The sequence below is a fragment of the Dermacentor silvarum genome, chromosome 1 (assembly GCF_013339745.2).
Source record: "Dermacentor silvarum isolate Dsil-2018 chromosome 1, BIME_Dsil_1.4, whole genome shotgun sequence".
Classification (NCBI taxonomy): Eukaryota; Metazoa; Arthropoda; class Arachnida; order Ixodida; family Ixodidae; genus Dermacentor; species Dermacentor silvarum.
In genome coordinates, this window is record NC_051154.1 from 45,301,916 (window position 1) to 45,324,146 (window position 22,231).

A 22,231-nucleotide genomic window follows, 5' to 3' on the forward strand; every position below is an offset into this window, starting at 1 on the left:
ACAGCTGCAAAAGGCCACAAAAGCGCTGCTGCGATTTTTGAAAACTACAGGACTGAGTGACTGTCTATGGGGGGGGGATCCGGACTGATTGATTGTCAGTGATAGAGCAGAGATCTGTTGCTACATCGGCGATATCCACAACAGACTTTCTATTCTTCCCTTAATCTCTCTCTCCCCTTTTCCCTTCCCCCAGTGTAGGGTAGCTAACCGAGCTCAGTCCTGGTTAACCTCCCTGCCTTTCAATAAATCATTTTCTCTCTCTCTCTAGCCATGGAATTCGCCAGGCGAATCCATTCTCAGGATGACACCAGTTTCGGGATATTAATTCCTGAACTTTGCAGAGAAATGCATTAGCGTTCCACTTACTTCCTTAACAAAATGCTGTGTTATGCACTGAAGTACAAAAGTAATTGGAACGCCAATGCATTTCTCCGCAAAGTTCAGGAATTGATATCTTGAAAGTGGTGTCATCCTGAGAATTCGTTCCAAGTGGATCCGCCTTGCGGAATCCATGGTTAGAATTTGTAAATTGCAACATGGGCCATAAGATATAATTAGTTAAAAATTGAATTAGTGAATTTTTTTAACTAGTCATTTATGCATTTCCATTTTTTGTGCAAGTAACATGGCCGCCTCTTCGAGTAGACCAGCTCTTGAACTAGAATTGTGCTATCTGCCACAGGCAACCTTCAGAAATTTTTGAAAGTGGTCGCTGAAACACCCTGTATGTAGTCACCACGTGCATTCAACTATCAGTTGTTAGTAGCGCTGTGTCTTCATCTTCTCTTTGTCCTGCGTACCCTTTTGCACTACACCTCAAGTTCAGCAGTACCAACTAACCCACATGTCTATTCTTTTGATGGCGCTCTTTGGCCTTCCCTGGCCCTTGCACCATAAAATCCCATTAATCAATCAATAAATCAATCTGTTCTTTTGAACTTCGTCTCTATATATGGTCTTCTCGGATGATCGAAAAAGCATCTGATTCACTAGAAATACCAGCAGTCATGTAGACAAGGAGAGTAAATAGCTACAGATTCCACAGCTACTATAGCAATTCACACGAAAGGCAGAAAAATACCAGTTAAGAACGTGTCAGGCAAAGAAATACTATCTCTCCAAATCTCTTCACTTCATACTTGGAAAAATATTCAAAATATTAGGTTAGGGTGGATTAAGTGCGAGGATCATCCGGGGACATCTTGGCAATATATGGTTTGCAGATGACATTGTCCTTTTTAGCAATGCTGGATATGACTTGCAACAAATTACCAAGTGCTAGAACCTAGAGTTATTAGAGAGTTTTAGAATAGGGGCCCCAAAGAAATAACGTCGAAGCCACTGCGCATGCGCAAGATGCAAACTGCATTTGGGTTTTGTGTTGGGCATCCAATTTCACTGATTTTTAGCGGGAGCCCCAAAAGCTGCCCCAAAAGCTTTGCGTCAAGAAATATGGCAGCACCCATCGAAGCGGCGGCTCGAACCGAGCACCAAACTGGGCTCGATTCATGGTAGCCGCGTGAAGTCCGTAAGCTAGGAGAAGTGACTGCCATTATCACTTTCTCTCAACTAACATGTGTAATGAAGATTGATTCATTGGATGTCGCTAATTCCGAATTAGATTGTCGATTTCATGGCTCGTACGCCTAACATGGATTAGCTTGGCTGGTGAAGGCACGTAAACTTGGTTACTCAAAATTAGGCGCAACAAATCGCTTGCTGTTAATAGAATAACCTCTGAATTGTAATTAAACGCAAAAACACGAAAGTCAAAATTACTCTTCTTATCATAAAATGGTATAGTTTATTTTCATATTTATAATAGCTTTTCTTTGACACCGTAGTGGCGCTGCAAGTGCAAGACGCTATTCGCAAACGCAAAGCCCTATTCTAAAACTCTTCACCCCTGCACGCCCCAATGCTATTCAAGAACATCCATGCACCATGCATTAGGGTAACACTAAATAACCCCAGGTAGTCAAAATTAATCTGGAGTCCCCCACTATGGCGTGCCTCATAATCATATCTTAATCAATCATAATCATAATCAAAACCTCAGAATTTAATGATCAATATATCATGTATTGACATATGCTCACTATAGATTCAAGCCAGGCTTCTCAATCACTACTCAATTAGTTCAAACAGTACATGGCTTTGCCAATACAATCCGTAATAAAACAGTGGATTTCAATGAAGCTTTCAACAATGTTTCCCACAACAAGAATTCATAAGTTAGGATTTATACTACTTAAAAACGATCAGTTATTAAAATGAATGAAGACCTGTCTTTCTAACCGATGTCAATATATTTTAATTAACAAGTCTTCTTCCCACATTGTTTCTGTTGATTCTGGTATTCTCCAGGGATCCATCCTTGGCCCTCTATTGTTTCTGTTGTTTTTAGATAACTTAAATAAAAATCCTTTATAAAAAATTGAGCTTTACGCAGATGACTGTGTGAAATACAAAGAAATCGATTGCACTATTGCTCAGACTACATTAAATGAAGCAAAAATTGCTTGGTGTGAACCAAGTACCTCTTCACTAACAATAATTTTCTCTGAAGTAATGCACTGTAAATACCTTGGACTATATGTACCTAATAATCTTTCTTGGACAAAACATGAAGATACAGTCATGGCCAAGTGACTTCGTAAGTTTTTTTTTTTTTCCAAGGTATTTATTAAAATTCTCCATGCCAGCAGTGTGCTTCCTGGCATGTAACGGCATATTTTGTCCTGCTTTACATTATGTGGTAATCATTTCGGATCCCTTCACTAAAACAAACATTAACAAATTAGGAAGAATCCAAAAGAAGGCTATTCCGATTTCTTTACAATTCTTATGGCCGTAGTTCAATTACTGAGCTGCTATTGGCAAAGGGGACAACCATTGGTGGTAGAAAAAAATTTTTGCACTAACTGCTTAAAATTCTTTTTGGACTTTTAAATGGCCATTATTATCGTGTATTCTTACTTTTGAAGCAGATTACTCAACAAATAAGCACTCTTCAGAAAACACAAAACTTATAAGAAAAACATCCTAAAATGACCTGAAAGGTATGTAGACATCTTGGTTTATTATGAAACGTTCAATAAACATTTATGGCAAGAGGTTCTTGAAAATGTTTCAAAAGGTCCAACTCGAATAGCATATTTACACATTGTTGTTTTTGACCGTGAAAAAGACAGTACTTCCTTGTACATTGTGTTTATACGTTTCTAAAATTTGTAAAGAAGTTTACCAAGATTAATTTAATTTCTGAAAGGTGGTATTCAGCTCGATTCTTCCCACAGATTCTTCGCCCATGCATTTACAAGTGCTTAGCAAAATAGAATTTGAGAATTGCACGAATATGGTGATTAAAAAAAATGAATGTGTGATTACGGCAGGCAAAGAAAAGTTTACATTTCCTATGATAAATGTGAGAGCTCCGTCTGAGCAGAGCAGACTGATAGACTATAGTTGATATTGCATAACACAAGCTAGAGAGAGACAGCCAAAAACTTTAATGGTACAAAATTGCACCGGGACGCGATGTGTAGTGCAAGAGTCAATAACAGAGAAGTGTTCACTTTCCCGTTCGTCTTATGTGCCCCATTTTTGCTACGCATCACATTTATATATGTCTAAAGTTTACTCATCCTACGAGGAATTGGGCAGCTGTTAGCTGGAACACGGAAGCCCGTGGCAGCGTAAATGTGTGGAGCGCCACCATTGGTGGCTCATGAAGTGTTGCGGCGCAGGCAGAATCAAAGTGCATCGTCTGCTACGGTTCTTCCCAAATTTCATGTAGCTGCATGCAGTGTTGCCAGATCAACAGAGATGATTTGGTCTTAAGTTATTTATAGATCCTTATCCTGCACTGTCTTTCAATATTTGGAAGAGCAGAAGCCAGAGGGTGATTAGGTTTCCAACGCTCCACTTATACCAGTTTTTCTTCTTTGGCCAAAGCTCGGATACTTTTCTAACAGACCTCGTATGCCCCACAAAGCAAACTGAAATAGGACTCCAGCTGTCAGAAACAGGTTTGCTATAGCCTTAGTATTGCATGCATATATAGCTATAACTCATTCCAATTACTTTAAATGGGTTCATATACAGGAAATATGATTTTCCAGTTGGTTACATTCTAGTTTGTTCCTATTGGTAGTCCAATTAGACTTAGTAGTTGGGAATGTAAGGTGGGCTTAGCTGGTTCAATCTGGCAAGTCTAATTGGACTCAATTGGTTGCATCCCTGACTCAATTGTAACCAATTGGAGGTAATGATTTCCCACTTGGTTGGAACCAAGTCCAATTGCACTCAATTGGTTCCACTTTGACTCAATCGTAACCAGTTGGAACTAGGGATTTTCCAATCGGTTCCAATTGGGTCCTGTTCATTATAATTGGCAACTCCAATTGGTTCCTCCTCTGGCCCAATCGTAACCAGTTGGAAGTAAGAATTTTCCAATTGGTTCCTATTGGTCGCAGTTGATTCCTATTGGAAAAGCCAGTTGGAGCGGTGTGTTTTTTTTTTTTTACTGAGGTTGTCATACCTGAATGTCCCGAATTTACACTGGATGTACCGTAATATTACAGGTAGTCCTGATTGCTCAGTTTTTCTACAACCTTTCCAGTGATTTATCAGATGTGCTTGTGCTCACTTTGCCATTAAACTGCAGGTAATACTTTAGCCTTGCCAGGGAGCTCTAGTGGTTTCCTCTGGCTATGTGCCCATGCACTGTGTTGGAATCGCTTGCACTCTGAACTGTCTTTCATTTCTTTAAAATTGCAAGAACTCTGAAAGCACTACATTTATTTCATACGCATCATGTGTCATCTACCACAGTGGTTTATAATGGGTATTCGTTTGCTTTCAAAACCGATGTTAAACTAGAGGACTGACCTAATCGCAACTACATTTTTTTTTACTCATTGTTCTCATTCTAGGCCGTCACATACGATAAGTCAGAGGTTTGCCGTAAATCCATTCAACTGTGTCGTCATGGCACACAATACTTAGTGTTTAGTGTCTTGTATGTGCTGTAGTGTATGCTGTGTGGAGTTCCACTATACCGTGATGCGAAGTCATTCTAGAGCTGGTGAGGCTGGCAACCAAGTCATGCAATGTTCAATATGCTGACCTCACGTGAGAAACAACAGCAGTATCTATTTGGGTTCCTTACAAACTTATTAGCTCCTTCCCACTGAGCATGATATGGGCTTGACACATGTAGACACTTTCGTACTGTTTTGATGTCACTTTGAGAACCATTGGTAAGCATGACATACAGAGTTCAACTGCGATGCTGGAAACACCAGGGCTTAACGTAGAGGCCCTAGATTTTGCAGCAGAAAAGTGGGACGGCTCTGCTGACGAAAAACTCACAAGGATACAAGTGGGTGTGTGATTGCCAACAGAAATGAATGGGAATTCTCACTTGGATCTAAAACAAGCACTCAGATTTTTACCAGAAGTGGAGCTCTTGTTCACTAGCTGACTTTAAGAATATCTTAAGGAGAAGAAACACCACATTGAGCAAGCATCTGCTTAACATTTTCTTGACAATTTGTTTTATTGGTAGACAACAAAGCAGCATGTGTTTTGTCAGCCAAAGCATGATAAATATTTATATGGAAATAAATTCAAGCTGAATGAATTTTTGTGATCTATGCACTGTCCTCAAATGTGTACCAATTTTTTTGTGTCTACTGTCCTAATTTTAGTAATATTCCTGTCCATGTTTTCCAAACTCTAGCAATTACACTGCTACACTTGCATTTCTTTTGCGTTTATGAGCAAGCATGGTATGTATCCTTTATACACTTGTTGATCTTCTTGATTTTATTGTTGGTTGTTTTTCATTTGTTCTACTAATGCTTAGAATAGAATAGCTTTCACTGATAGGCTCACACCATTCTATCAAATGACGTAGAGTTCTGTCTCTCTTTCTTTCTTTCTTTCTTTTTAATCTAGCACAAGACTATAGTGCAAATGCTTTTAGATTCTGTCTGACTTGTAAACTATCACTGCAGCTTATGGGAGGTGCGAACTTTTAGTCAAGCGGTCTCCTATATTTTTTTTAACACCTCCATTCACCCTTTTGTGTTGATTGCATGTAAAATAATTATAATTATTTAGGGTCACAGGAGGTCCAGATCATGGGAAGGACATTTTAAGACAAATAAAGATAGGTTGGGGTGTATACATCAGGAACTTATCCCAAGTCACAATTGGCAGCTGACGGATACATCTGTGCAGAAAACTATAAGGTCATTCCCCATGAAGCGTCTCAGACCCTAAAAGCGATCATCGCCTATTATATTGAAAAAAATTGGGCTAGTTGGCTCTTGTGTGAATGAGCTTTGATCACATTATTTTTCTCGAAAAAAAAATGTTGGTGCCTTAAGCACTCTTTGAAATTTTCACGAAGAAGCAAACATTGGTTGGAGGTAAATTTTTTAAATCATGGTACACGTGAAACTTACAATGACAAATCTCATTTTAGAATATTCTGCTGGCATGGTTCTCTCATGTCACATCATGGGTGAACACATTTATGAATATTCCACGTTTAATTGACTCAGCAGAAAACCAAAACATTGTGAGTTCTCAGAAATATTTCGTATAAACATCATTAATGTTTCAGCATTTTACTGTTTTTCTAGTTTCTACAGCTTATGCTAAAAATAATGTTAGACAATCAAATTACCTACTTTTCCCGAAAATTACTTCCAAAGTTGCCAAAAAAAATAAATTTTTGACAATGCTAATCCAGACCTAAATTAAGCATTAAGGCCCTCTAGATGAAAATATGTGAGATAGCTCATTATTAGCGCCAACCTTTCGGCTTCTGATCTAGAAATTTTAATTCAAGTAAATCTTATTTGAAGGGAGAAAAAAACATTTGAAGTACATTTAAAGTTCCCTTCTGGCAACTTCAGAAGTAATTTTCTGGAAAAGTACTTCATTTGAGTGTCTAACATAATTTTGAGCATAAAGTAAAGCAACGGGAAGACTTGCGGCTGAAACTTTAACAATCTTTATGCGAAATATTTCTGAAAATGCAAAAGTTTTTGCTTTTCTACTGGACCAATTAAACGTGGGAAATTTATAAATGTGTTACCCTATGACCTCACATGAAAGAACCACGCCAGCAGAATATTCTAAAATAAGATTTGTCATTGTACCTAATGTCACACTTGATTGAAGAAAATTTACCTCCAACCAGCATACTTTTGCTTCTTTGTGGAAATTTCATAGAGCACTTACATCACGCAATCTTTTTTTTCCAGAGAAGTACTTTGCCAAAGCCTCATTCACACAATCGCCAACTTGCCCAATTTTTTCCAAGAGAATCAGTGATGGTCACTTCAGTGGTCTTGGATGTTTCACGTGGCAGCATTGGCCAGGAGGTGCTACGGCAATTTGATTGTCCTACTAAAATATGCTGAAGCTGTCCGATAGAGACGCCAAGGAAATGGTATATCTTGAACGATGACAGTCGCGCGCCGGTATCAACACTTGATAACACCCCGCGCATCTGGCCAAGCTTTGTCCATAGAAATTGACCTTTTGAGAAGCGCATGCACTCACACGTTCTAGCAAGCCGATGCCATCACGTCAGCGCTGGGCACATTTGCCTCAAGATGAGCGGCGAAATTGCTGAGGCAAAAATGAAAGCATGTCCTACTGAAAGCTGCTTCCACCGCTCGCTTGACTGTGCGTTACGGCGCTACTGTGACCACGAGAAATTTCAGTGCTGTTTCCCTATATACAATCAGTGCATTTTATGAGTACTGACCTATGGGGATGCATCGTGGTGATGTATGCATTGCGTCATACTTAGCACTGATTTTCAATAATATTTCACTCTAGCAGTATAACAGGTGCCTCACTGGAAGCGTCCAAATGACAAATCCTGTTAAAGTGTTCATTTTAATGATGACTCTACCTCTTTTCCAACACTGACTAAACCGACAACAAGGAGCATATAGATAAGATATTTATTTGTTTTGGTCAGAGATTAAACAACTAGAACTCGCTTCTGAGCATCTGTTCAAAAATGAACCTTGCTTTTTGATATGCAACTGAATTTAAATCCAAGAATGTGTAAGCAGTTATGAGCCTCTTTCACAGAAAAGCCCTGTCTTTAAAAACATGGCATTTCAGCCATGTCTGGGGACGTCTTTAACCAGGTCATCCACCATAAAATGGCAAATAGTTTCAAGCACCAAGTGCAGTGGCTACAGCAAGCCAATTTTCCACTTCCATTGCTGTCCTCATCTGCAGTACGGTAGCTGGTCACCATGAGACAGCGAAATGGTGAGGAAAGAAAATATAAAGACAAGCTCTCTACAGACATAGCTATTATTGTTTATATACACGAGGTTTCTCAATTGTTGAAGGAGGCTGTAGGAAAAGTGGGAGTGAAAGTGTTGTTCAGTGCACCCGACGAAACTCTGTGCTCATTGCCATAGAGTAAAACACACCAAGGTGGCTTAGTGACTATGGCATCCCAATGCTGATGACAAGGTTAAGGGTTCAATTCCCAACTACATCCCAATGTGGGTAGAATGTGAAATGCTCAATATGTACCATGTCCTGGGTGCACAATGAACAACACCAGGTGGTTAAAATTAATCTGTGACTCACCACTGCGGCATTCCTCAGCCAAATTTACTGATTTAGGACGTTAAATTCCATTATTTTGTTTGATTTTGTCTTATTATTTCTTGTATGGATTGCTAAAAGAAGGTTTGAAAAAATGCCCGTGTGAAAAGAAACAGATAAACAGTATCTCAATCACGGATGAAGGCAAGCACCCTAGCTCAAAAGCTCTTTTGGTTGCTATATTACAGAAAATTGTAAAAAGAAAGTAGCTGTGAAACATTGTTTCAAAAATGCACAAGCCTAGCACAACACCAATATCTGGAGCTTTACATCCATCAAAATAGAAATTCATGAGTCCACACGCCTTCTGTATTGCTGCACTGCAATGATGTTCAATACTCACCAAATATATGACAGCCCACCCTTCAGCAGCGACTGTTGGTATTGCTACTTTGGTAAGCGTGCTGCTTATATATATTGCTGTTGATACGAAATAAACATAGGTTGCTGTGTGTCCTCTACAGTTTGTTCAACCTTTTGCGCTCTTTGTTCCACCTTCTGTTCTTGAATTGTTCATTCAAAAACTATATTTGCTTAAGTGTGATCTGTGAATTGAGGGCTTGATACACATAATTTACTCAGCAACAAAACTATCGCAGACTGTTTATCTCTTGATCAGCAGTAAGTGAAGATCACTGTAATAACGGCCGGCACTCATGGACATCTGACCTTCCACTGTCTACTTCGCCTCCAGGCCTACTTCTATGTAGATTGTAATGTACAAAATTTTCGTGCCCTTGGATATATCCGGGTCACCACTAGGAAACTATGGAAGCTATGCACTACAGAAAATCTGATGAACAAAAAAAATTAGCGTAGCTTGCACTGGAGGCGCAGTGCTAAAGAGACAGCTGAGCTGATGGGCACCTAGCTAGTCCTGGCTTTTGGGCTAGGCTAAGCACTACCACGTCATCCCCTGCATTATCCAGAATTTATTGATTACTGATCAATTACCGATTAGCTATTGAGTGGCTATCGCAAGGTATTGGCCACATATTTGGGCTAGGCTAAGCACTACCAAGTCATCCCCAGCATTTTACGGTATTGATTACAGATCAATTATCGATTTGCTATTTATTGGCTATCACAAGGTATTGGCCATGTATTTGGGCTAGGCTGAGCACTACCAAGTCATCCCCAGCATTTTATGGAATTTATTGATTATTGATCGATTATCGATTAGCTATTAATTGGCTATTGCAAGGTATTGGCCACAAATATGGGCTAGGCTAAGCACTGCCAAGTCATCCCCAGCACTTTCAGGAATTTATTGATTATTGATCGATTATCGATTAGCTATTGATTGGATATCGATTGGCTATCGATGACTGACTAAGCTTAAGTAGTCCCAACCATACTTATCTAGACTTATCCAGGCTTAGCTTTGCTAGTTCACAGGGGTATGCGCCATTGCGCTTGGACCCTTTCTGCACTACTGCCAGGATCGGCCCACAATTTCTGTTCGCACGTTATGGACGTACGCTTAGCCTAAACTGCTCTGCTGTTAAAAACTAGCTGGGGTGTCATGGTATGTTTGAGGAAGGAAATATGGCTGAATAGTGCCTTTTGTTACATTTTGTGTTGGCCTATAGTACTGAATATGTAACGATATCTTCGACCACAGCATTAGAAGTAATTGGATGTTAGCATAAAAAGAAAGGGAAGGAAATTACTGCTGGACCGCACTGTAACTGTCTCAATCAATTGTCCATATTCACATCATGCACAGGCTGCAACTGCTTTCCCTTCGTCGACAGCTTGTGCTCTATGCTACTATACCTTTGCTGTTTATATATTTTACTCTTTACATCCATCAAGGCTGCAATGTCAATGCGTTACCAGCACACGTCCACTTTACATTATCTTGTGCAGTGATCCAAAAGTGATGTGTTCTTTTGTTTTTTTCTTAATTGAAGTTTATATTTGCACAACATGTCGCTGAAGCAAACTAAGAATGTTAAATTTCACGTTAGTATTGTATTTTCTATACTCTTTCAGTTTCGAAATCATTTAATCCTTCTTTCATGAGTATTAACAGCTATCTCAATACCACAGCCTATTTATAAGTACTGCCAATAAACTCTCGCTCGAGTATTCCTGCCATATACTTCAACTTGATGCCTCCACCTTCGCACTTGCCACTCCAGCACTGTGTCATCCTTTGCCTCAGCATCTCGCCTTAGGCCACTTCAGCCGGTGTTCTCAGCTAAAATACAAGAATGACGACTAGGATGGGATCATATAACTCTTTGCTACAGGAACAGTCAGAGAAACTTTCCAGCCCTGCAGCTCAAGGCCATCCAACTAGCAATTCTAATACCCCAGCTAGCAAGAAAAAGTCCAGTTGTTCAAAGAAGCCTCCAGTATGAGCTAAGAATTACGACATATGTCCAACCAGTAATCTTCGACAAAACTTTTTTTTATGCATACAGCATAGCTTTAGTCGCTAAATGCCTTGAAGGTTAGACGTTCATATTTGTTACATTACATTCAGGTTAATTTGCCTTGGTGTACACTTGTAAGAGCAGGTATACATCAACAAGCATGCAAACAACCCCACTGTGCTGTTACATGTAACACCTGCCTGTCTTTCTTTCTTTCTTTTTTTCTTACTTTCTGCCTGTCTAAAAAATTGAAGAGTGATCAATTTATTTTCCATTCAGCGTGTCACTAGTGCTGTAAAAAACTATAGCCACTAATGTAAGTATGCTGCATAGAAATTCTACTGTGGAATAGCAGCACACTGCCTCGTAACAACAAAGCTGGCATTTGGTTAAAAGTGTTAATCTAATGTGTTCTTTCATTTTCTTCAATTGTGTTCTTCCACCTTCTTCAAGCGTTAGTGAAGTAATTCATTATTCTGTCATACATCAAGCGCTGCTATAATGTCAAGTGTAATTTCATATTCAAGGCTGCAGTAACATAAGCACATTCCTTGTGCACTATTTCTGCACTCTGTATCATGCACCATATTTTCTACATTGTTTTGCATCCTGGAGTGGAGGAGAATTCACTGTGGGAAATAGCATGCTGTAATTTTTTCAGCATCAGGTCTTCTGTAAACACAAATATAAACATTGTCTAAGGTTCTCATGAATTTCTGATGTTTATATATCTATGTGGTTTTCTTTAATGAACAGTCTCAACCGTATAAGTAGGGTACTCCTTTTTTTGGGTAAAACATGATAACTCCCAATTTCTGCACCCCGAACAAAATTTATAAAAATTGGGTTAAACCCGATTTCTCCCTGAACTTTTCTCTTTCCTAAAGAATAATAATAAATGCAGGTATTGCAATACTAATGAACGCTACCCACCTTTTGTGAGCAAGTGGTCAATATATATGATATTATTATTATTAATACTATATGAATACGGTATACGTCTTGTTTTCATTTTACATTCTACTGAAAGTCAGCATATATAAAAATACTATATATTCAGCGCCTTCTAGCATTAAGTGAACGAAAGCTTGTTTTTTTAGCCACTGCGTTTACATGAATATGACAATGGCACATTGCATTGCATTTCCTGCAAGTTGCATACAGGTAAATGGCGGTAATGCACTGGTACGCGCGAATGAACACAATGGCGGCGTTGCTCTGCATTGCGAACAGTAGCTGTGAAGTTGAGAGCATGTTTACCCAACCATGTTACATTCAATGAAGATGTTACATTCAATTTGTCTAGTTGCTAATCCATTACTATTGCTGCAAGGGAGTATACTGGGAACCCATAAACAGGACAATAGACAAAGACTAAAGGCCTGACAGGTCCAGGATGGAACACCGAATGCTCTCAATGCCTATTATTATGCATACTTCAACATGGGTTTCTATAAGGAAAAGCATCACACCTGCTCTGAAGCCCATCCGTGAGCACTACTATTTGAACATTTTTTCCTTCGTTAAAAAAAAAGTACAGAGAACAAAGCAAAGAAAGTATTGGTGAACCCGTCTCTATTTGTTGTTTTTGTTAATGTGTTTCTTTTAAATGTATTATTATTGCCTGACAACAACGATTTGCAGAGATGAGTTCGTCACATTATTTGCAAGCAGCTCTCTGTCGTTACATATTCGTGAGTGCGATTTCGGTTGTTTAACTACAACATTTGTGTCTAAAGGGAGGCTATTGCTATGTTAATCGTTTGTAAAAGTTACCAGAAAAATCTCGGAACTTTGGAATGCCAAACAACAAGACTCAGGATTTCTCCACGATTTTGCTGCCAGAGAAAAAAACCCCCAATTTTCTCCTGGTTTTCCTCTTAAAAAATCACCTGATTTTTATCTCCCATATTTGATAAAAATACAAAGCCCCAAAACGAAGGACCTTATACGTATAAGACATAGGCAAAGTGTCTTGCTTAGCACATTGTCAATCTGGTCATTGTATAAAGAGCAGATCTTCTTATGGTTGATATGCAACCTGTCAGACAAATGCATTCCAGTCACTTCTGTAATGTCACACATGTATCTTCCACACATCTCTAAGTGCTTTGTGCACCTTCAGTCACATATGTGTAGCACTGTATCATAGCATTGTATAAACTTCTGTACAGTCGTTTTATTTCCAGGAGAAGATAACGTTGGGAATGTGCAGTTTCCGTTTCAAAACTGCCTCATCGCTTTTTCACAAGCGTGTACAGCTGTCATCGTTGCCATATGTCCCTGATGTCACATTGCCAATTATATCGCCAATAAACTCTCATTTGATTATTCTCGCAAGAAACTTCTGCTTGTCGCCTCCTCCTTTGTGCTTGGCACTCTGGCGCTGTGTCGGCCTTTGTTTCCGCGACTGTCTTCAGGAAAGGGGGTACAGGATACACACAATACAAAATCATTTATTTATACGAATAAATGGTTTTGTGTCGCACCTGTCCTGTACCCCCTTTGTTTGAGTGTGCTAGTACAGCTGGGCAGCGGAAAAAGATTAGCACAAGTGGCTGATGACCGGAGCAGGGAAACTGCTGTGCGTGGCGCTCTTGTTCCCTAGCACACTGGTATCTGAAGTGTCCATGATTCATATTTCAAAGAGGGGGTGCTTGGCACTCTCATTTTCGGCGTGCTAGGGAACGGCAGCGTCGCGTGCCGTAATTTGTCTGCTCGGGTGATCGGTCACATGTGCTAATCTTTTCCCGCTGCAGCTGTACACTGTTAGCAAAAATCTTAATTGCACAAATATGGCACGTGTAAGCTTTGTTGCCGTAGCAGGTTCTATATATAACATTGGGCTTTATAAGAACACCCTTTGTAACTGCTTGAATTGTGGCTTGTTACATTTCACTTGGCCTCAGAATGCATCCTACCTATCCTCAGGTATGGAATGTATGCCAAAGAAGCACTAGACTAATTATCGTAGTGATTCTCAAACATTCTTGACAAGGTGAGTTTGATTCTAAGAAAATGTTTTGTGTCATCACCGACTGAGCGGACTTATTGAGCGTAATCCAAATAACAAATCTGAATTTGAGCTGTATATTCTTGAAGTGAAACCATACATCCAAATGCGATTATGTTTTTCTAGAGTTGCATTAAGGTATAGGCAATGCAAAGTGAAGCGAGTTCAATCAATCGATCAAACTTTATTTGATATTGTGGTGATGCATGTCAGGAGCACAGACAAAAAGCAAATAAAAGAGTAGCTTGACTTGGCGTGTCTCCCCTACCACAGATGTGCATGCAGCCACAAGAAAGAAAGAAAAAGTGGGCATAAATCATCTACAAATAAATCAAAATATCAAATATTGTATAAATGAAGCATATCATAAATTAGATCAAATCTATGCATCAGTGCAAGCAAAGAGCATTGCAGTAACTTGTGAGCACGCTTTTTATTGTGCTATAGGCACCTTTGAAAGTTTGATGTGTTTGTTTGTGAAAGTACATATCAATTTTTTTTTCCTGCAGCTTTTCCCAAAATACAATGCCTATAGCATGCCCATTATTATAGTGGTTATTTAAGTGCATGCAGCGTGTACATTTTTATAGTTGCATATATTGTACCGGTCGGTGCACTGTTGGCGTGAACACGCGAAAGCGTGGCACATGAACGAGGGGTAGGGGTGAGTGAGAGGAAATCGAGGTATTAGCCATTCGCTCAGCGCAGCGCCAGGCGTAGGAAGCGGCTCATGCCGCGCGTCGTCTGCTACCGAACCACCCCGTCGCTTTGCCCGCCGCGGGCACGTCGTGACGCAGTGTTTCGTTGTACACGACCTTGAGGGGGAAAACTGTGCTTCGCTATAGCTAGGCCATCTGGAAGCTATGAGCATGGAAAGTAATGAGTTTCTAGAACAGTCTTGGTCACATCGAGCCCTCTTTAAATGATGCAAGCTTCGCGTTCGGTCGTTATCGCAGAATTAATAGACCAAAGCGCATTCATTCCGCGGATGGAGCGTGGCGTATAACGCCAACGGGGCGGACCGCGAGCAGCTTGTGCACGGCAAGGCTCGGTGTTGCCTGGCTACGTCGTGGTCGGACCGTGGAATGACTGCGAGATTTGATCCGTCGTGCAAAGCTGCCTATGGCGAATCGGAGAAAAAAAAATTACGTGAAAAATTGTGTTACTGCTGCTTTTTGGCATTCTATGCCACTGTGGTAGAAGAGCGCACTTGTGCGCTTTCTACGCATCACGGGTAGCAGGGCAAGAAATAAACTGTTTCCTCTCTAAGTGGGCGATCGTACTGCCAGCTAGGCGGCCGCGCGCGGGCGAAGTGGAGGAAGAGCGGTTCGGTAGCAGACGACGCGAGGCATGCGCCGCGTTTGCGGCGTTTCGCGCCTGCGCTTGTTTTTCGCCGCATCCTGCGCCTGGCGCTGCGGTGAGCATGACCCACGCACTCACGTGCTCACGCTGACACAGGGCCATAGCTGCGATTTGGGCAAGTTGGTTATGCACTGTGAAATTGGTTTTGCGCGTGAAATAAAATTGGTTTTGCGCCAATGTCTCGAAATGGTATAATAGGCGGACAGCATCGACAAACCGCTGGCCATACGTATTTGCAACGTTGCTAGATTCTAGAACTAGTAATCTAGTAACGTTGCCTGAAAGAACTATGCGATTAATAGTATATTTTAACTAAAGTGCTCCTTTTCCCCTGCATGCTGCCGCAGCTGGCTCGACACTATATAAACAGCTGAGAAATGGAGAAAAACTATACCATAAAATCTAATGACGCTGTAAGCTATTTATCCATTTTATCCATCACTTCTAAACTCCCTTTTAACCCCCGCGAGCAGTGGAACCTGATCAAGCATCCTGGCCGATCTCGCACTCCTGCAGTCGCGCCGTGCTGCGCCACTTGGCATCCTTGGTGTGTGAGGAAGTCTACTTGCAGGATATTGCGTGAGGTTTATGCAAGGTTCGTTAAGGTTGTTTTTATCCCATTTCCCAGACACTTGATGGTCGAGCTCGGTGCGTGACAAGAACTTTTAAATGATGTAACTGCGACAACAGTATTATTTGATCTGGTTGAAAAAGAGTGAAACTTTGGTCACATTACCGAGCCGCGCAGGTTCAACTATAAACATTCATAGTCGATCGTGGACCTTCTGACACTGGCTGTCGAGAAGCTTTCCTACTAATTGGTGCGCTTCCCATATGTCTTACTGCCATGGTAATGACTATATGGTTACGCAGTCAAAGTATTAAGACTTAGAGATTGGAGTCGAGAAGCTTTCCTACTAATTGGTGCGCTTCCCATATGTCTTACTGCCATGGTAATGACTATATGGTTACGCAGTCAAAGTATTAAGACTTAGAGATTGACTCCAACCAAATAAGGAAATTTACTAGCTCGACGTTTCGGAACCAATTCGGCTCCTTCTTCAGGGGGTATTCTTCGGAGGTGGCGGTGTGCCGCTTTTAAAAGGTCCATCGTAAGAAAGCAGAGGAAGGGGGAGAGAGCGTAAGGTCCGGCGACACTTGACAGGGCATCTGTTCTAGTATACATTACTGTGCTGAAAGCTGCACGTACGGTGACATATATGCATGCTCCCTGCTGCAAACAAGCACACGAAGGAAGTCCGACCACGCAGAACGGATTGAGGAGGAGAATTAAGGAGGCTGTGGCTACATTGTGAGGCCCACTATATACATAGCTGCCACACCAACCAGCCAATATATCGCCTACAACATTACTGCATGGCGATAGCGCATCATTCGTCTCTCTGAGTGAAACGGCGCCAATTCCGAAAGCCACGTACTTGTCGCACGCGCGCGCAGCACGCGCCCAGATATGGCAACGCCGCTGTCGCGTCGTGCGCGCCTTTATTTAAAGCCATAAAAGCCGATGCGAATTAAACGCAAAGAACAAAATCAACAAATAGAAAAACCTTGGACGCTGTACGTGCTAACCGTCTGCGTTTCCTTCTTGTTCCTTGGATCAAAGGAATAGTGAATGAAGTAACTGTGACTACTGCTATATTCTGATTGTGTACGCAGAAAACTGGACACCAAGACGTCGCACATTCGGGAACAAGCACTGGCGCAGTAAGCAATCAACAACGCGGCGCTATATATATACGATCGCCGTTCGAGTGCTGGCTGCTGTTTGCGGCCGTGGATGGTCAAACCGACTAGCGCGATCTCCTTTTCTGGCACATAGCTGAGAGTCTCTAAGAAGAAATCCTTCAGCGTTAAATATATCCCTCTTATCTTTCGACTGTTCTTTGACCTCTTTGCTAATCAGCTAGGAAGGGGCACTCGAGCTTCGTTCAACAGGGGTGCAGAAATAAACGCTGTAGACTTGCTTCGTCTGCGGTTATCTCGGCAGAATAAGCGTCAGGAAAAAAAAAAAAATGCAAGGCGAAACACGGCACCAACCCAGGGAGTATACTGAATTTGAAACTGCGACTACTATGGAAGCATGCAGCCGGCTTCTACTTTTCGTGCCACGAAGGGGGGGGGGGGGGGGGGGGAAGGCATTTAAAGGCCTTTGCAAAAGGTTGAGACCCCTCAGATCAACACAGTGCGATCACTGTGCATTTCTATTATTGCGATATCAATTATATGGACACTCAAAAGCAGATTTCTGCCGTCGGCGTCGCCGTCGCCGTGAGGTTCCGTATGACGTCATTTGGAGATGAAATCGTCGCCGCGCGCCGAACGCTGTATGTGCGAGTGAAAGGGCGCGAGGGGCGCGTCTTTCACGGGGAGTGAACGCACGGCGGAGAACAAACGCGCGTTCTGCGCCGTGCTCGCTTAAGGGCTGCAGAAGTAGGCGTCTCTTTTCTCCTTTACAATCACCATATATGTAGAGCAAACGCGCCTTCTTCCGACTCGCGAGAGGCCGTGGGGGAGGGGGAGGGAAGGGAGGCGACGTTTAGCTGCGGCACCAAGTGCCTATTTATATCAGAGGCTCCGGCAACAGTCACCAACGCCGCACGCATTTTGAGCGAACGCGGGCAAAACGCCGATGGCGTCGACAACAGTTCTGCGTGTTGCCGATGCTGCTGCATGTCCAAGTTTATACAGCTGATAAAGCTAATATCATTACTCCGTATAGCTCTCTACAAGTTTGCTATCGCAATTGATGCTTCGCCTTTCAGGTGAAACTGCGACTTTTTTTCATGCATGTAAGCTGCCGGAGCATGAAGTATCCCTATAAGCGCTCTCGACCGGCGATCTACGCGGTAGGACAACGTACGACCTAGCATAAATCCCTAAACGACACCCTTTTCCATGCGCTTAGGTACTTTTAAAGAGTGGGTGAGTAAAAACTTTATTGAAAATAAATAAATAAAAGAAGGCACGCTGGTTGGGGCCCCTATTCCAGGGCTCGACTGGCACGAGCGGCTCGCTGGGCTTGGTCCAGAAGAGCCAATTGCCTCTCCCGGCCCTCGTCCGCAAACCATGCCTCCCACTGCCTATTCCTCATGAGTGGATGTTTCAGTATAATTGGGCTGTCTATGTGCGGAGGCCTCTTGGGACACTTCCATGTGATGTGTTTTAGTGTGGGTATTTCTGTGCACCACGGGCACTCGTCAATGAACCTCGTGGGGTGTATTCTGTGTAGGTGGTGCAGGTTGGGGTATGTATTCGTCTGAATACGACGCCAGTCCCTCTACTGCTGGCTGTTCAAATTCGAGTGAGGATGTCCAAAACGTCTCCGCTGCTGCCTTTGCTGTAAAAGGATGTCACGAGGATTCGGTGGAAGGTCGTCAATGGGCCCTGCCGTTGCTCGCACGTTTAATCCTCGAGCAATACGGTCTGCCCTCCCGTTCGCTGTCAGTCCCTCGTGTGCCGGACACCACATGATAGTGTGCATGGTGCCCTTCCAGTTTATTGCCCAAAATTATGATTATTGACTGGAGTGCCGTCCCATTTAGAAACAGGTGGCAAGCTGCTTGTGAGTCGGATAATATGACATCCGAATTGGTTTGGTGCTCGGCGTCCTGAATGGCCAAGGCGATGGCTGCAGCCTCTGCCACGCATGCCGAGGAGGTTTTGAAGGATGCCGTTGTAACGTTGTTCTGACACGTAGAGACTACGGTGAACGTGTCGGAGCTGGTTCGACTAGCATCCGTGTAATACACTCCCGGTCCCATGCCGAAACGTTTGTGAAGAGTCTTTGCCCTTGATCTGCGTCGTCCGGGATGGTACTTGGGGTGCATGTTCTTGGGAATTGGGGCCACCGCGATGTGAGATCGAACATTGCGGTCTATCTGTGCCGTCTCCTATCCGCAATACTGGGGCCTCAGTGTGAAGCCTAACCTCGCCAATACTTCCCTGCCCTGAGTTGAAGAACAAAGTCGTTCTTTCTGAGCATATAACGTCGCGACTGCGTACTCGTCAAAAGTATTGTGCAGGCCTAGTCCCTCGAATCTCTCTGTGCTAGCGCATTCGGGAGCCCTGTACGAAAAGTGGGATAGCAGACGACACTCTAAGCAGCCCCACCGAAAGTTGTCGTAGCTAATAACAGTCCCCCGGCAACTGGAATTGCACATTCACAGGGCCAAAATTTATGTGTGCTCTCGTTTTCAGACTTGGTACCAGCCAGAACACCTAAAGATCACGAATATTCCGCCCAGCGTGTGTGGATAACACAGTGGGACAGTGGTTCCAACCACGCTCACCATGGATGGATGGATGAGGCTGAACCCTTTAAATCGGGCGGTGGCGGGCGGTGGCATACGCCACCTAGCCAGGACTATTAACATATTTTGTACTTTGTGGTGGGTGAAATTTCACCCCTGCCTTGATTTTAGCCACCAATCAGTTAACCTCCGTTTGGTTATTTCTACCTGCTTAAAGTCTATTTTGCCTTTTCACTGTCCCTAAACCCCAATGCTTTGAAAACTGTAGGGTTAACTGTAGGGTTAAGCCCTTTACAGAAAAGTATGAGGTGTTCACCCGTTTCCTCTTCTTCTCCACACGCACCGCACAACGTGTCTATGCCTTGCTACTTGACTCGGTACATCTTAGTCCGCAATACTCCCGTCCTGGCTTCAAACAACAAAGAGCTTCCCCTAGAATTTTCATAGATATTTTCTTTGGCAATTTCTTGCTTGAAAATTCTGTATGTTCCCAGTTCCCAGTGCTGATTTCGTCTCCATCCCTGTTTTCCACAGACCCGTCTCTGTTTCTTTCACCTTTTTCTTAACCGCTGTTTCCTGGTTTGCACCGCTCCTGCAGTCCAAATATTTGATTGACAATATTCTGATCAGCTTCCTCCATTTTGTGCCAACATTCCTCATGTACAAATAACTGAAAACTCTCCTTGCCCACCGCTCTTCTGCCATTTCTCTCAATCGCTTCTCAAATTCTATCTTGCTGCTGGCTTCCCTGCTCTCGAATGACGTCCATCCCATGTCACCCTGTACCCCCTGATTTGGTGTATTTCCGTGTGCTCCCAGAGCAAGTCTACCTACCCCTCGCTGCTTAACTTCCAACCTTGCTCGAACCTCTGATCTCATGCACAGGACCGCATTGCCGAAAGTCAAACTAGGGACCATCACCCCTTTCCAAATCCCTCTCACCACTTCGCACCAACTGTAATTCCACAGTGCCCTATTTTTCATCACAGCTGCATTTCTGATACCTTTAGCCGTCACATATTTTTCATGTTACTTAACCACTACTCGCCGAGCGCCATCACGCGGTCTAAAATGACGTCAAATGCTCTACCGCGTTGCGGAGACGCCCACTTCACGGACGCGACGCTGACTTCTGTTACCTTCAATGCCATCATCGCAATGCGCTGCTTCCGTAACACGCGTTATATAGCATGAATTACTTGTAATGTCATGATGACGTCAGTGAATGACATGCACGCATGACATGTTGTGACATAACTGACATAACATCTGACACAATGTGCATGACAATGACGAATCGCATGTCATGACAACCAAGACAAAAGACGTACAGGCATGACAACACACGCATGGCAAGAACATGAATTACATGCATGCATGATATAACATCAATGACATGTCATGACATGCCCGACCGCGACCTACTGGCCCAAGATGGCAATGCATGACATACGAATGGAATGCCATAACACCATAAAAATGTCGGTCATGCCATTCATAACGTGACCGACATGACCGAATGCAAGTCGTGTTATGCACGTCATCCCATTCATGTTATACGCAACCTGACATGATAAAGTTAAAGAAATGACCAATATGGCATCACGACGACGTAAGAGACTAGATCACGACATTCATGTCATGAATAACACGATTAAATCCAGTTTAAGGCGATTTAATTAAAAAAAAAAAACTACCAATACGGTACTATGTATGACGGCGTAAGAAGATAGATAGATTCAACGCGCCTAATGTAGACAAAAAAGCTTCGCGTTAATTTAGTAAGCCAGCAGCAGCTATTTTCGGCTCCTGCGCGCGACGAATGGCTTTACCGCATAACATTAGAATAAAATGGCGAAGTATGCGCAATTCTCCTCCCTTTAGGAACATACATGTATACAGGGACACTACTTTCGCCACCTCTGTCACCGTGCGAAGATTGTATTCTTAATGCAAAGCATTCTTGTCCGATTCAGCCCAGTTTTACCGTGTACCGTGCATTGGTTGCGCGTTGAGAACCCCAAGTGGTCAAAATTATCCGGAGGACCACACTACGACGCACCTCCTTATCAAATCGAGGTTCTGACACGTTAAACCCGTAGGAATAATCCGCATGAATTCTGCCCGAATTAAAAGCTTTGTGCTCCGAAAGGGCGTAGAACTTCACAGTTAACCATGCCATTACTGCGTAATATTGTGAAAAGTTGCTTGGCATCCAAAGCCGGACACCTTTTGCAGATATATATTGAATTTGGGCCCTGTGAGCTAACTTGCTCAGAATGATGCTACTGCGTTATGCTGGACCGCTAGCCTGGGCAACGCCTCCTACAGGAGGCGTTGGCCTGGGGCAATAGTAACACCAACTGCCATGTTACGTTCTTCACACCGCATAGCCACCCACCATGCAGATCAATTACGCAATCTAAGAAAAGTACGTGCGCGCTTGCGAGACAAATTTTCACGATAGGTGAAGAAGTTAGCCGATCAAAAGGACTGGCATGTTAGGTTTAATATATAACAACAGATCAAAGAACGAGAGA

At 42.6% G+C, this 22,231-nt stretch overlaps 1 long non-coding RNA gene across 1 annotated transcript in view; it reads right to left on the minus strand.

Moving 5' to 3' along the window:
- Positions 1–8,411: 8,411 nt before the first annotated feature.
- The window catches only part of LOC125945537 (uncharacterized), a 44,627-nt gene continuing 30,807 nt past the window's right edge, over positions 8,412–22,231 (minus strand). Inside the window, exon 3 of the long non-coding RNA XR_007466976.1 lies at positions 8,412–8,735. This is a non-coding gene — a long non-coding RNA (uncharacterized LOC125945537). The remainder of the gene's footprint in view (positions 8,736–22,231) is intronic.